The sequence below is a fragment of the Chinchilla lanigera genome, unplaced genomic scaffold (genome assembly GCF_000276665.1).
Source record: "Chinchilla lanigera isolate Chin_1 unplaced genomic scaffold, ChiLan1.0 scaffold00047, whole genome shotgun sequence".
In the NCBI taxonomy this organism is placed as follows: domain Eukaryota; kingdom Metazoa; phylum Chordata; class Mammalia; order Rodentia; family Chinchillidae; genus Chinchilla; species Chinchilla lanigera.
Window position 1 is genome coordinate 3,155,527 of NW_004955448.1, and position 12,823 is coordinate 3,168,349.

At 34.6% G+C, this 12,823-nt stretch overlaps 1 protein-coding gene and 1 pseudogene across 1 annotated transcript in view; one reads left to right on the top strand and one right to left on the bottom strand.

The window, feature by feature from the left end:
* The window catches only part of LOC102019755 (arylacetamide deacetylase), a 328,447-nt gene that overhangs the window by 237,115 nt on the left and 78,509 nt on the right, over positions 1 to 12,823 (top strand). The gene's annotated exons all lie outside the window — the stretch shown is intronic.
* On the bottom strand, positions 4,220 to 12,027 carry LOC102019451 (annotated as a pseudogene).

The following is a 12,823-nucleotide window of genomic DNA, read 5'->3' on the forward strand; positions in this document are numbered from 1 at the left end:
CGTGCTTGTGTCCCAAACCAAAGTGCTGGAGACAGAATTCTCATCTGGAGCCAAGTGTTATGCAGAGGAAAAACAATGTAGTTGATGCTGAGGAAAGGTTGAAAGCTGCCTATCTTTTGATGTGCTTTCACTAGAAATACTTAACAAAAGCCTCTACAAATCCTTCAAATACTAATGCTGGGATTAAGGGGAATAGAGGCATATATGCATGCCAAAAATATGCCAAAGCAGAGAAAAGTGCAGAATTTTTGGAAAACATTTTATTTTTTTCAAACAACATTTGTTTTCAAAGACTTGAGAAAGTTGTTTAAATAAGATCTGAAATTACCTTCTTTTCATGGAATATGCCCGCCTTACATCTTCTGCATAAAGATGCATTATTAGCAATGTTTTCTTCCTTGCTCCTTTAAAGTACATAGGATAATTAAGGAACACTCATTCCCATATGGAGAATATATTACCAGAGTTTTCTCTCATCTGACACACAAAATTCCTATTTTAACATTTGCTTCAACTTCTGACAATGTGTCAATAACTCAGTTATTAATACTCCAAATTTTGCCTGTGAATAATTGACAATTTGGAATGAAATCATATAGGAATTAGTCATATCATTTTTTTGGTTTATAGTTGAATTACTTGATTGATTTTCACATTTACACATGAGATTTTTGATGAGAAAATTTAAATCAGGAAGGAGAACAGATATTCAGTGCTTCTAGTAACAGATTAATCTGAAGGGTACATAGAATTCTAAATTACTCATCCTCTTGCAAAGAAATACTAATAGTACCATATATGGTAGTGATGGTAATCCACATAATTCAAAAGAGGGGAACTGTTATGTGGCCCCTGGGTTGAGAGGTTTCAGTGCACACCTGTCTGACTTAAAAGTGGACTCACCATTGAGGGGCAGTGGGAAGTGCTCACTCACGGTGACTGCGATGCAGAGCACAGAGACATAGGACGAGCGAGATCACAGGCCAGGGGCCTCCAGTCTCAGCCCCTCCAATTGTGCCCCAGCTCATAGCAGCACATTCTAATATGAACACTAGCAGATTATTCCAATAAAACTCTCAGGACCCGACCACCTTTCCAGCAATCCCTTAATCCTGTCAAGTTTACAATTAGCATAACTGGCAAAGAATACAAGACTCACTTCCCTGAAGCATCATGGGATTGCCGGACATTGTAAATGCCACAACTGAGGCTTACAGGATTATGTCAAAGAAGGAAATTTCAGCACGATTTTGGTTTTCTTCAGTCAAGTTTAGCTGCAAAAGTTCATTTGCCTGGTATGCAGAGAGGTGGATTTCTTCATCAGTGGAGTTTTGTTAAACAAGTAGTTGAGGAGAGACAAGCGACCGGATGGTATTCTGCTAGCAGCAATTTTAGAACATATATGGATGAGGAGCCAAAGACATTATATGACAACAGTGAGGAAGAAGCAATTGGTGGAGTACTTGATGGATTATAAAGATGTTTGATATTGTTGAAACCGAGGAGCCAGTTTGAAATAACTTCGGTGTTTGGTATTGGAATTACAGAGGTGGCACATTTATTGACCTTGACACACTGCATAGCATGACAATGAGAACATTTTATTGAAGACAAGAACAGTGTGATTAAATAACAGCCTGCCCAATACCTAGGAGTTGAGATTGGTAAATGGTTTCTCTAAATAAGCCCGGGATTATGAAAGTAATAGTGAGAAGTAGACAGTGAAGTCAAAGATAATATCCTTCAGAGACCTTAGGCAGAGCAGCAGAGGCTCATCAGGTGACTCCAGAACACACAGGTGGCACTGGTTTGCAGGACTGTAGGCTGTTTTACTACTGATCATGATAAATATGACACCTTTTCCTCTCTTCCTCTTCTTTCTCCTACAAGTCCTCATCAATGTCTTCTTCCTTTTTGATAATTCTTTATAATTTATAAACAATTCTTTGCTTAGAGGACAAAAATAGGCTGCAGTCTGAATTTCCCCTGCAGGCCTTAATTTGCCGGGTATGAACAACACAGTAGAGTGCAAAAGCAGACCAGGACGATGTGCACCTCACTGCCAGATCTTGTACAGGCAAATACAGAGAAGGAATTGTCCTTAAATGCTTCTCAGTCATTTTAAGTTAAAGACAAAGAAAACACAAACAAAAAACCCTCCATCAACTCTTCATGCCTATGAAGCTAAAATGAGTTTGATCTTCACTTCTAGGTTATCTAAGAGCTAAGAAGAAATTGAAAATATTTCCATAAATTAATGTCCTGAGACTATTCAAATAACTGAAATGACATTCTATAATTAAAATGAAATCTGAAAATACAATAACCAAAACATACCATCACAATAAGCTTTGAAAAATTTCAAAGGAATTTTCAATATTAAATACCCCTTACAAAAAATCATCTGTGCTGTGCTCCCCAGGGACATTCAGAAAGATCCAGACACTAGTGAGCTCCTGTCAGATGCTTTCAGCCATGCATGACATATGAACACCTGTGTAAATTCAACTGGAGCATTTTCATAGTGCGAAAGTCACTAAATGAGACTAATTTCTTTGCAGAAATGTTATTGTGGGATCCAGTCCCTCACCTGAGATTCTTTGGTCTTTAGTGTGTGGACAGATTTCCTGCACTCTCTTCCATATGATTCTTTGGATGACTATTATAAATAATCTTATAAAATATGTGTCCTGTATTATGTTGTTCCCCTTGGAAAAACCCCAAATCATAACAAAATCAGATGACTTTTAGTTTTTATTTTGACACAGTATCTCATAGAGTTGCCCAACTGGGGCTTGAGTTTGCAATCCTCTTGCTTCAGTTCCCTAAGAAGGAGTGAATCTTAGTACATTCCCCTAGGTGTAATAATTGTGAAAAATATTTATTTAACGTACTAACATTATGGATGAGGGTTGACAACCCACATTTCTGATCAAGAAGATGTTTGCTTCTCAGTGTCCACGTAAGGGCTGCATTTCCTTACCTTTGAGGAGAGATAAGAAGCAACCATATCAAGCACCAGCCATGAGTTAATTGAACAATTTCTTTGAAAGCAATAATCCCAACTTTAGGTATGTTCACAGTACAGAAAAAGATGAGTTTAAGAACACATATACAACATTTATGCCAACCCATTACATTTACTATCAAATCTCAACTGATTTATTTATTAATGAAATATTTATCTCAGAATAATTATTTAACAAGTTATTGATAGACATGAGTGTTTTGTTCTGCCATCTGCTTATTTTTTTCTGTACTTTTTTGGGTGGCACTGGGACATCTGTTTATTATTGTCATATTTCTAATTATAAGGTTGTTATTTACTCAATTACAAAATTTCTATTTTGAAAAATATCTTATATGATCCTAGATGTAATGTGTTAATGATTTGGAGCATCTGGGATTGTCAATATTTTGATGAAATGGAATGCCTTTCAAGGTAGCTCTTTTTCATTATTGGATCTCTACCTTAAACATTCTCAGGTGGTTCTGAAAAATGGAGTAGTTAGGGGTACAAACACAACAGCAGATACTAACAGCAGTGCAATACAAAGAGAGCGACCACTTGGTAACTTATAACAGCATGGACAGAGCCTCTCGACCATGTGATGTTACCAGCGAAGTGTTTCCTCATGATTTTGATACAGGAGTTCATTCATGGGCAAAATACATATTCTGCCTGATCTTAAAGCATAATCCACATATCTTCGCTTCCTTTCTGCAGGGTCTACATGGGCTTACACAGAGTGAATTTGTCTAAATTTTCAGTAGTAGGTCATCCACTTCAGTTTCTGAAGTCTATGAAGTCTACTATTATGTTATTTTCTAACCTTTTCGTGTCTTTAATGGACTTCAGACTAACTAATTTTCTCAAATACAAAAGTTCTCATTCCTCAAAGTGCCACACTGATTATCACAGTGTGACACTTGTTACCGGATTTAATGGCATTTCAATGAACAGAAATTTACAGATGCAAAACCTGGCATTACACTGAGGAAAACAGCTTTGGGAAAACTTGAGAATCAAGTCATAATAGTGATAAAGAGTACTTGAAACCACAAATGTGTCTTGATAGCAATGGTGACAGTGCTCAATTAGGCAATGTTTTCTAATGTTTCTCTTCCTGTAATTGTTAATAGTAGGCAACACACAAGAAAGTACTCAAAGACAAAAATACAAAAGTAACATTTACAATATGTGAAGCATGGTGTCAGAAATAGCACATTTACAATGTGAACATTGGATAATTTAACAAAATGTAAGAAAGAAAAAAAAAGAAACTTGAAATTCTTACATTTTATATGAACATTCAATGAAACTTTCTAGAACAAAGCCTTTTCTACCATGTAGACTTCCTGAGGATTTGAGCTTTGGCATAATTTTAAAATATACATTGATGCCTGTTTTATTATAAATTTTCCCTTAACCAGTTAGCATACTGATAAAAAACTCTGCAGGTTATATTCAATTCAGATTACAAGAGATATATGGGATCCGACTTCCACATGGTTATGGGTCACTTGAACTCCAGCGTTGCAAAGTCTGGTGACATATATGACTCGGTCATCTCTGATGATATCATACTGAAGAGTGAGGACTTAGGTTTGCAGTAAACCACGCAACTTGCTATTGTCTGCCAACAGAGGGGCCGCTCTGATGTCCAAGAACCCGAGATATTTTTGAGACAACTCAGAGCTACCATAAGTTGGCATTTTGTAAATATGCCCTTTTCTAAATCTTTCAGGCAGCAAGGAACTCCAGTTAACAAATTTAAAGAGATGACTGGATTTTGCAGGTACATGCTCCTTGGATAGTATGGCTTTTTCAAGAGATCTGTCTGTTGTAAAATATTCACTTGTGACTCTGACCATGAGTGACTTGTACAGCAGGAGCATATGTGAATATTCCTGAAATGATGGTGGTTCAAAATCGAGAAACTGAAGAGAAGGATAAAGTAAAGCCTGGATCTCAAGTTTGATCTTGACTTCTGAGTTATCTAAGAGCTAAGAAGAAATTGAAAATATTTGCACAAATTAATGCCTTGAGAATACTCAAATAACTGAAATTTTATTCTATAAATTAATTAAAATTTCATAAACAATAATAACAAAAATATGCTATCCATCACAATAAGCTTCAAAATATTTCAAGGAATTTCCAGTACTGCATGTTACTTAACTGAAACATTTCTTTAAATTACAGAAAATCCTCTGTGCTGTGCTCTTCAGGGATATTCAGAGAGATCTAAACCCTAGTCAATCCCTGCCATATGCTTTCAGCCATGGATGACATAAGAATAACTTTCATAGTATGAAAGATAGTAAATGAGACTACAGTTTTTGCAGGAACATAGACCACTTAAGTATTTCTGCCTTTCTTCCTAAAATAACCCGTTGTTAGGCTATTTGGGAAAGCATTCTTTGTGAGGTGTTCAGTTAAATCATTCCTCAATATCAGGGTATTCAACCCTTTCGTTTGTATGTGTTTGTAGTACATAGGATCACATTAATTCTAGGGAAGTGGTACATGTACATAAATGTCGCATTTCTTTTTCCCCTTCCCCCACCCTCCTTTTATGTGTCAGTATTAGATTCGTTTATTTATCTTGTAACTCCTTATGAAATTAATCACTATATATACAGATTAACAGCCAGGCTAGTCAGTAAAAACATCTAAAATACATAAGACAATTTTACTAAATCAAGGTACACTTTTAGATACATTGTCCAGGCTGGATTAGAATAGTTTCTTCATATTCTCTTTATCAGAAATAATATGCTAATATTTATAAAGATCAATGATCTGAAAGAAACATGCGCAAATATTGAAGAGTATCAAAAAATGATCCATGAAGAGTTCTCAAACGTGTTTAATTTTAAGAAGTCCTACTTTGAAATATGTCAGTAGACTTCCATCATTCATATTATACCATAAAGCATGTGTCACATATAATTTCTATATATATATATACACATACTGAGTGTACCCAGGTATTTCATAATTTATTGTGTTTATCTACATTTGCACTATAATAATCAAAATAGAACATTATGAGATAAAATATTTAAATTTCATTTCATGCTGCCAGATTTCTTTATTTGTCCCTTAGAACAACATTGTGATGTTGAAAACTTTATTTTTCCTCATAATTAGGAAAGAGATACCTAGAGAGACTACATGACCTATTAAAAATATCAGTTAGAAATTATTCCATCTCAGATGCTAGAAAATATGTTATTTTATTTTAAAGTTATGGGCAAAGCAAATGTTTTGAGTTTTACTCTACCTTGTGGAAAAGGTTTTATATTTTTCAATTATTTATTTATAGGAGTTCATGTTTGTGATATATGAGGAGATATTTTGTTTTTTAAAGTTAATAACAGTATTTTGATTTAAGTCAAACCCAGAGCACATATAATGTGGGAGAAAATATATTTATTATTATTGTTTATGTTTTACTTATTAAATAATATATAGAATATTATATTATATGCATATGCAAATAAATTATATGTCCTCTTTGTAGTACATATTACTTTGTGCTGATAATTTTTTTAAGAACAGTGCAATTATTCTGGCAATACTCATGTTTATAGCAGCACAATTTATGCTAGCTAAATCTTGGAGACAGTCCATTACCCATCAATAGATAGATGGATTTTTAAAATGTGGTATTTGTACACAGTGGAGCAAACTCTGCAGGGAGGAAGGGTAACCTTGAGGCATTTCTAGGTAGAAGAATGCACCTAGAGACCATCATCCCAAGTGAAATACATCAGACACACAAATTTGAACATCTCACTGTCACTCTTGTGTGAGAAACCCAAAGGGCAAATGAGCAGCAACGTGGAGGGCAGATATCAGGAAGTAGGAGGAACTTTCTCACAGGCAAGGGGCACACGAGATGGGGGAGGGGAGAGGGAAGGGAAGGAAATGGGATTTAAGAAAAAAAGAATTAAAAATGGAAATAGAGCTTTTGTAAATGGAGAGGGAAAGAAGGGTTGGAAGGAGGAGAAGAAGACCAAAAGAGATTTAAGATACGTTATGCGCATGTACAAGTCCCCGGTGATGAGTGTTCTCATTATGTACTGCAAGCACGTACTAATTTAGGAAAGAGAAGACCACTGCACTGAACGTGATTGAACACCTCAGAATTTCACAAAGGAACAAATATCATGCTCTGTTTTCATCTTATTTCATTGATCTGACTAGTGTAATATTTTACTCACACATTTAAAAGCTTCAGTCAATGACCTACTTAAAGCACTGCAATTTCCTTAAATAAAAAGTCTGTGATAGGAACAGAAGCTGACATTCTGGATTTAGACACTTTTAGCCTCTTTCTCAGCACTCTGACAGTTCTCAAAATGCAACTTTTGTATTCACATATCTACTTATGTCTTCTCCTAAGAGTACTATTTTTTTAAAAAAAGCATAATGACAGGGCTCCTACCTGTTGAATCACTGCTGCAGCGAGATTTCCTCGGGAGCTATTTCCAGAAACACAGATTCTCTCCGGGTTCACGCCATATTTTTCAAGGACATTTTCAAGTAAGAACCACCTCAAAGCATTATACACATCTTCAAACTGGGTTGGAAAGTGAGGGTTAGGTACTAATCTGTAGCTATGGGGGAATAAAGCATGGTGTTCTCATCACTAAATGTTTAAAAATGCAGTAAAATATGCAGTACAGAACAGAAAGGCACATGTCCTAAATGCACAGCTTCTGGCAGTTTTGAAAGAACACAGCCACAGAGCCAGCAGCGCCCAGATCACAGAATGGAACATTGCCAGTGCCCAGTAGTCTTCCGTTCATTCTGTCTATCTCCGAAAGTATTTACTAACCGGACTCAGCGCATTAACTAATTTTGCCTGTCCTGCTCTTGAGGTGATGACCTAGAACACAATAGATGAGGATGCATCTGGGCTTGATTGTTAATTGCTACATCTTTGAATTTCATCCATATTGTTGTGTACATCTGTCTTCCTGTAAAGTACCCTACACTGTGAATGGGCTACCACTCACTTAAGCAATAACATGAGCTACCCAGAAAAGAACAGTGTGACTCTACCTGTGTGGGATACTTAACATGCTCAAATTCATAGAATCAAAAAGTAAAACGCTGGTTTCTTGGACCTGTAGAGAGAAACAGGATACTAATTAAGGCACTCAATCAGCAGCATCAATAATGTCTAGGAGTCAGTGCACACTTTGTATCTAACAGCAACAGTAAGATACTGTGCATTTAAAACTATGTTAAGAAAGTAAATTTCATGTGAACATTAAACATTCTTTGCTAAAATACCTAAATGATAAGTAAACAAAAATTGTGCAAACTTATGAAAGGTCATGTGATCTGGCTTGCTTGCAATCTTGACTTTACACGAAGAGTGCTGATATGGATAGCCAAATACTTGCTATTTGTTGGAAATGTACATTCTTGTCTATGCGAATTACAGTTTGGACAGAGTGTTTTGATGTCTGCACTTATCAACATTTGGTGTTATAGGTCTTCCTAATTTCTACCATAATATCATATGTGGACGTATAGCCTAATGAATTCAGTTTAGGCATATTATCTTTTCATATGTTTGTTCACAATCTGGGTCTTTTTCTTAAATTTCTTTAATAGTATTTTTCTTAGGGTTCTTCAACAGCATATGTTTGTAGCACCATAAGGTTTATATTTTGAGCAATAAATAATGTATTTGCATTTCATCATTTATATATATGTATACATCAATACAAGGAGACCTTAAGGCATATTAATGACTAATAAATGTGATTTCTTGACTTTTCACGTAAGCACTTTTGAAATATGCTTTATATGCCATAAAATTCACTTAAAGTGCAAAATTAAGTGGATTTTAAGCGTTCCATATATCATGCCAGTCAAATTTATAATATTGCCATCACTCAAAAAAGGCAAAACCAACAAAATAAACCCAATACCCATCAGTAGACCCTTTCATTTCCAGTTGGCTTCCCTTAATCTTTGTGCTCCTGCAGTTTGTGTGTATTAGAAATTTTATAAAACAGAATCATATTATTTGTATACTTTGGAGACTGGATATTTTCACTTAGTTTAATACTTTTAGGATTCAGAAATCTTGTACCGTTCCTTTTTAATGATACTTTCTAATCAATTAGATGAATATGCAACATTTTATTCATCCAAGCAGGAACTGCATTTTTTCACTATGGTAGTTACATGTATATTGGTGTTTTGTATGTGAAAGTTTTTATGTGGATATGTTTTTATTACACTAGGGTTGCAAATGCTGGGTCATGTTATAATTTTGTTTTTAACATTTTCAAACTTTTTTTTAAAGGATCTGCACCTATCTACCTCCCCACCAGTGGTACAGAGGATTTCCCACATTGTCACTAGAACTTGTCTCAGCTACTTCCTCAGTTGAAGCCGTCCTAGTGAACAGGAAGTAGTTTTTGTTTGCATTTTTGTAATGTCTGTTGATATTTAGAAATATCCCTGTGCTTATGGCCCATTTTAATTAATAGAAAAAGCTGTCTGTTTTGCAAAGAAAGGTGTCATTTGACCATTAATATAACTAAGTATATGTTAAAAAGTAAAACATGGAATTGCATAGAAATTTACAGTTTCACTCGTTACATGAGTGTAGTTTATTATTTAAATGTGCATGTATGTCTTACAGTGTCATTTGACTTCTTTATTAAGAAACATATTTAAATGCAAAGTTGAACTTGAATGTGCAGTGCAAGTTAGAATATCTTACTTAAAATATTTTTTAAAAATATTATTGTATCTACAAGTAGGGATCGTGTACAAAGTAATGTTGAGCATGACTATTTCAATGGTATGATAATAATTTAACTAGACATAGGGTCATAGAATTGTTATTTCTTAAGCATTCCATCATTTTCTGTAAGTTAAATTTAAATAACTACAAGGTTGTAATTGAACACTGTGGTGAATATTTAAGTTTAAAAAACTGTTCCAGTGAAGGACACATTGTAGTTAATACTCTTCAAAATACCTTCATGTGTCTTCAAAATACCCGCCCTTGTTCCAAATCACTTATCTAATTGTTCTTCGAACTGTATCTTCTACTATAACAAGTTTCTTTAATTGAATCGCTGAACGTAATTTTTATCTCTTCTGGTATGTACTGCTCTGGCCTGAGTCTACCTAATTAACTTCATTTATGCTTGTGTTAGTGTTGCAGTCAGGAATGGGTTATTCATTGAACACATTAGTACAAACTAAATTTCTCAATTTGCTTTATTTGAAAATAAAATTTAATATTTTAAACCATCATTTTCAAGATCCTTGGTTAGGTATCTTCCAAGTATGTTACTTCTCAGTTTTTCCTATTATTATTACAAATAATAGGAATTATTTACCATATGATTTTATAGATAATTCTCTAACTCCAGGAAACTCAATCTTGAAAATTAAGAGTTAAAATTCAAAGCTAATCCAGTCTAATTGATCATATCCATGGGTAATACAACTCAGTTATATGTAGAAAATTTTTTTCTAATGTCACTTTTTCTATGTGTCCAAATAATACACACATGCAAGCATGCCTATGTGCTTACACCCCCCCCACACACACACAAACACACCCACCCCACCCACACACACTGATGTTTTCCTCAGTACTGATCAAGGTAAATCTAGCTTTCTCTTAGAAATGTCTCAAAAGTCAACTGAGAATCATTTCCTTTGGAACAATCAAGCCTGGTGAAAGAGCTGAGAGAATACTGATTAGAAGGCATCTACACTGAAACAAAACAACACAGCTCTTACTCAGTTGATACAACAACAGCATCAAGTTTTTCTGCTGTCCATCATGAGAGCAGGTCATAATTATGTAAAGCTTAAATAAAACAACAAAAGGAGAATATTAGTTAGAATAAACAAAAATCTTCTACTGCACATTATTTACATTATGCAGTCAAACGCTGTACCCCTGAGCTGTACTCACATGATTTACATTCTGGCAGTTCTCTACCTGTTGCATAATAACAGAGATAAAAATTTAACACTTTTTATCCTAAGAAAGCACCATCCACCACTTAATGGTTTCAGATTTCTCACCTCGCCTTCTAGCCTTCTTCATTCATCACATGGGATGATTAGAGATTGCTGCATCAGATTTAACACTGCAAAAGAATTTCATGTATGCCAAGGTTTCTCCAACATTGCTAGAAGATTGCCAGACATAAAGCAAGTAGGTGAGTTAGTGGATTAACACATTAATTGATTCTTTTATAAAATAGAAAATAACACAAACAGTAGTATATATTTCCTTAATATAATTCAATAAATTGGAAACTATTTGTCTTCTCAGCTCTACGTGATTTGATGGGGAAATGTACACAAATAAATGGGAAAAATGATTTGAATCTTCCAGGAAAGATTAATCTATGCCAAATTTCAAAGCAAGAGAAGATAGCAGGGATTCAACAATGGTTGTTACATTTCATATCGTTTTCAAATTAGTTGCTCACATTACCAGATATAATCACGCAAAACTGGCCAGAAAAGGAAAAATTTAAGCATTAATTGTTCCTTTCAATAACCAAAGAGATATCAGCAGTACAATTATCCCAGCTACATTGATTAGTAAAACTCTGTATCATTTCTAATGTTTTTATTCTCTTTAATTGTTTGAACAATCTTGCATTTTTACTCTAGCAATCTGAGCAACTTCATTGAAGAATATATGATATAAGAACCATTGTTAACTTCCCAAAGCAAGAGAAGAAAACAAAACAGAGATTTGTGTCTATTCTGAATAAGATTATAATAGCCTTAGTGAGAACTTTGCAACTACCTCAGTAATGAGATTTTCAATACATTCACTCACCAGCATTTCCAAAACACCAGCCTCCACTGTGGATATAAAACACAGCCCTTCTTAGTGCATTTGCCTTACTCTTTGGCACATACACACGGACTTGAGTGGTATTCAATTTGGTTTCCATCACAGACAGTACTTCATCTGAAGTTGGTGAGACATCCAAAAACCTCATACTTAGTGCATTTAAATCAATAAAATAAATCCTCAGAAACTTGACAATTGTACACTAAGAAGAAATTCAAACACAACTTAGACTTCAGGTTCCAAATTCAAAGGGAATTTTGAACACACAAGTAGACATTAATCCCTAATTACATCAGGTGAAAAGAATGACATCCTTATACATGAATCCCCTTAATCCTTTTAGAAAATAGAGAAATGCAGTAACACATAGAGTAGTTCACAAAGAAGTACTTTCTGGTCCTTAGTCCAAAAAAATCTTACAGTCTCTTCTAAGCTTTATACTTGCTGGAGATGAGCAAAATAAATCCTTCTACTAAGAGCCCCAGATTAAATGTGGAAAACTATAAAATTTTAAAAAATAATGAAAATTTGTGATAGAGCTCTGTACTAAGTACTTTGGCAGCACAGAGCAGGTGACAAAAATCAGACTCTGAAAGGAAAGTCCTCATTCAGTCAAGCACTTTATTATCCATTTATCTATTCATGGACACACAGGCAACTTCCCAGATTTAGCTATTATGAATTTTGTTGCTGTGAACATGGTTATGTGAGAATCACCCTAATATGATGTCTTTAACATTGTGGGAAAAATACATAAAAGGAGAATAGCTTGTTCCAGTGGGATTTCTACTTCTAGTTTTCTGAAGAATCTCCATATTGATTTCTATTGAGGAATGCGCTACTATAAGAAAGGAGACATTCGATCATTTGTATAATTTTGGAGGCACGTTGAGAAAATAATATTAGGTAAAATAAATCGGACACACGGTTCCAAAGATAGCATG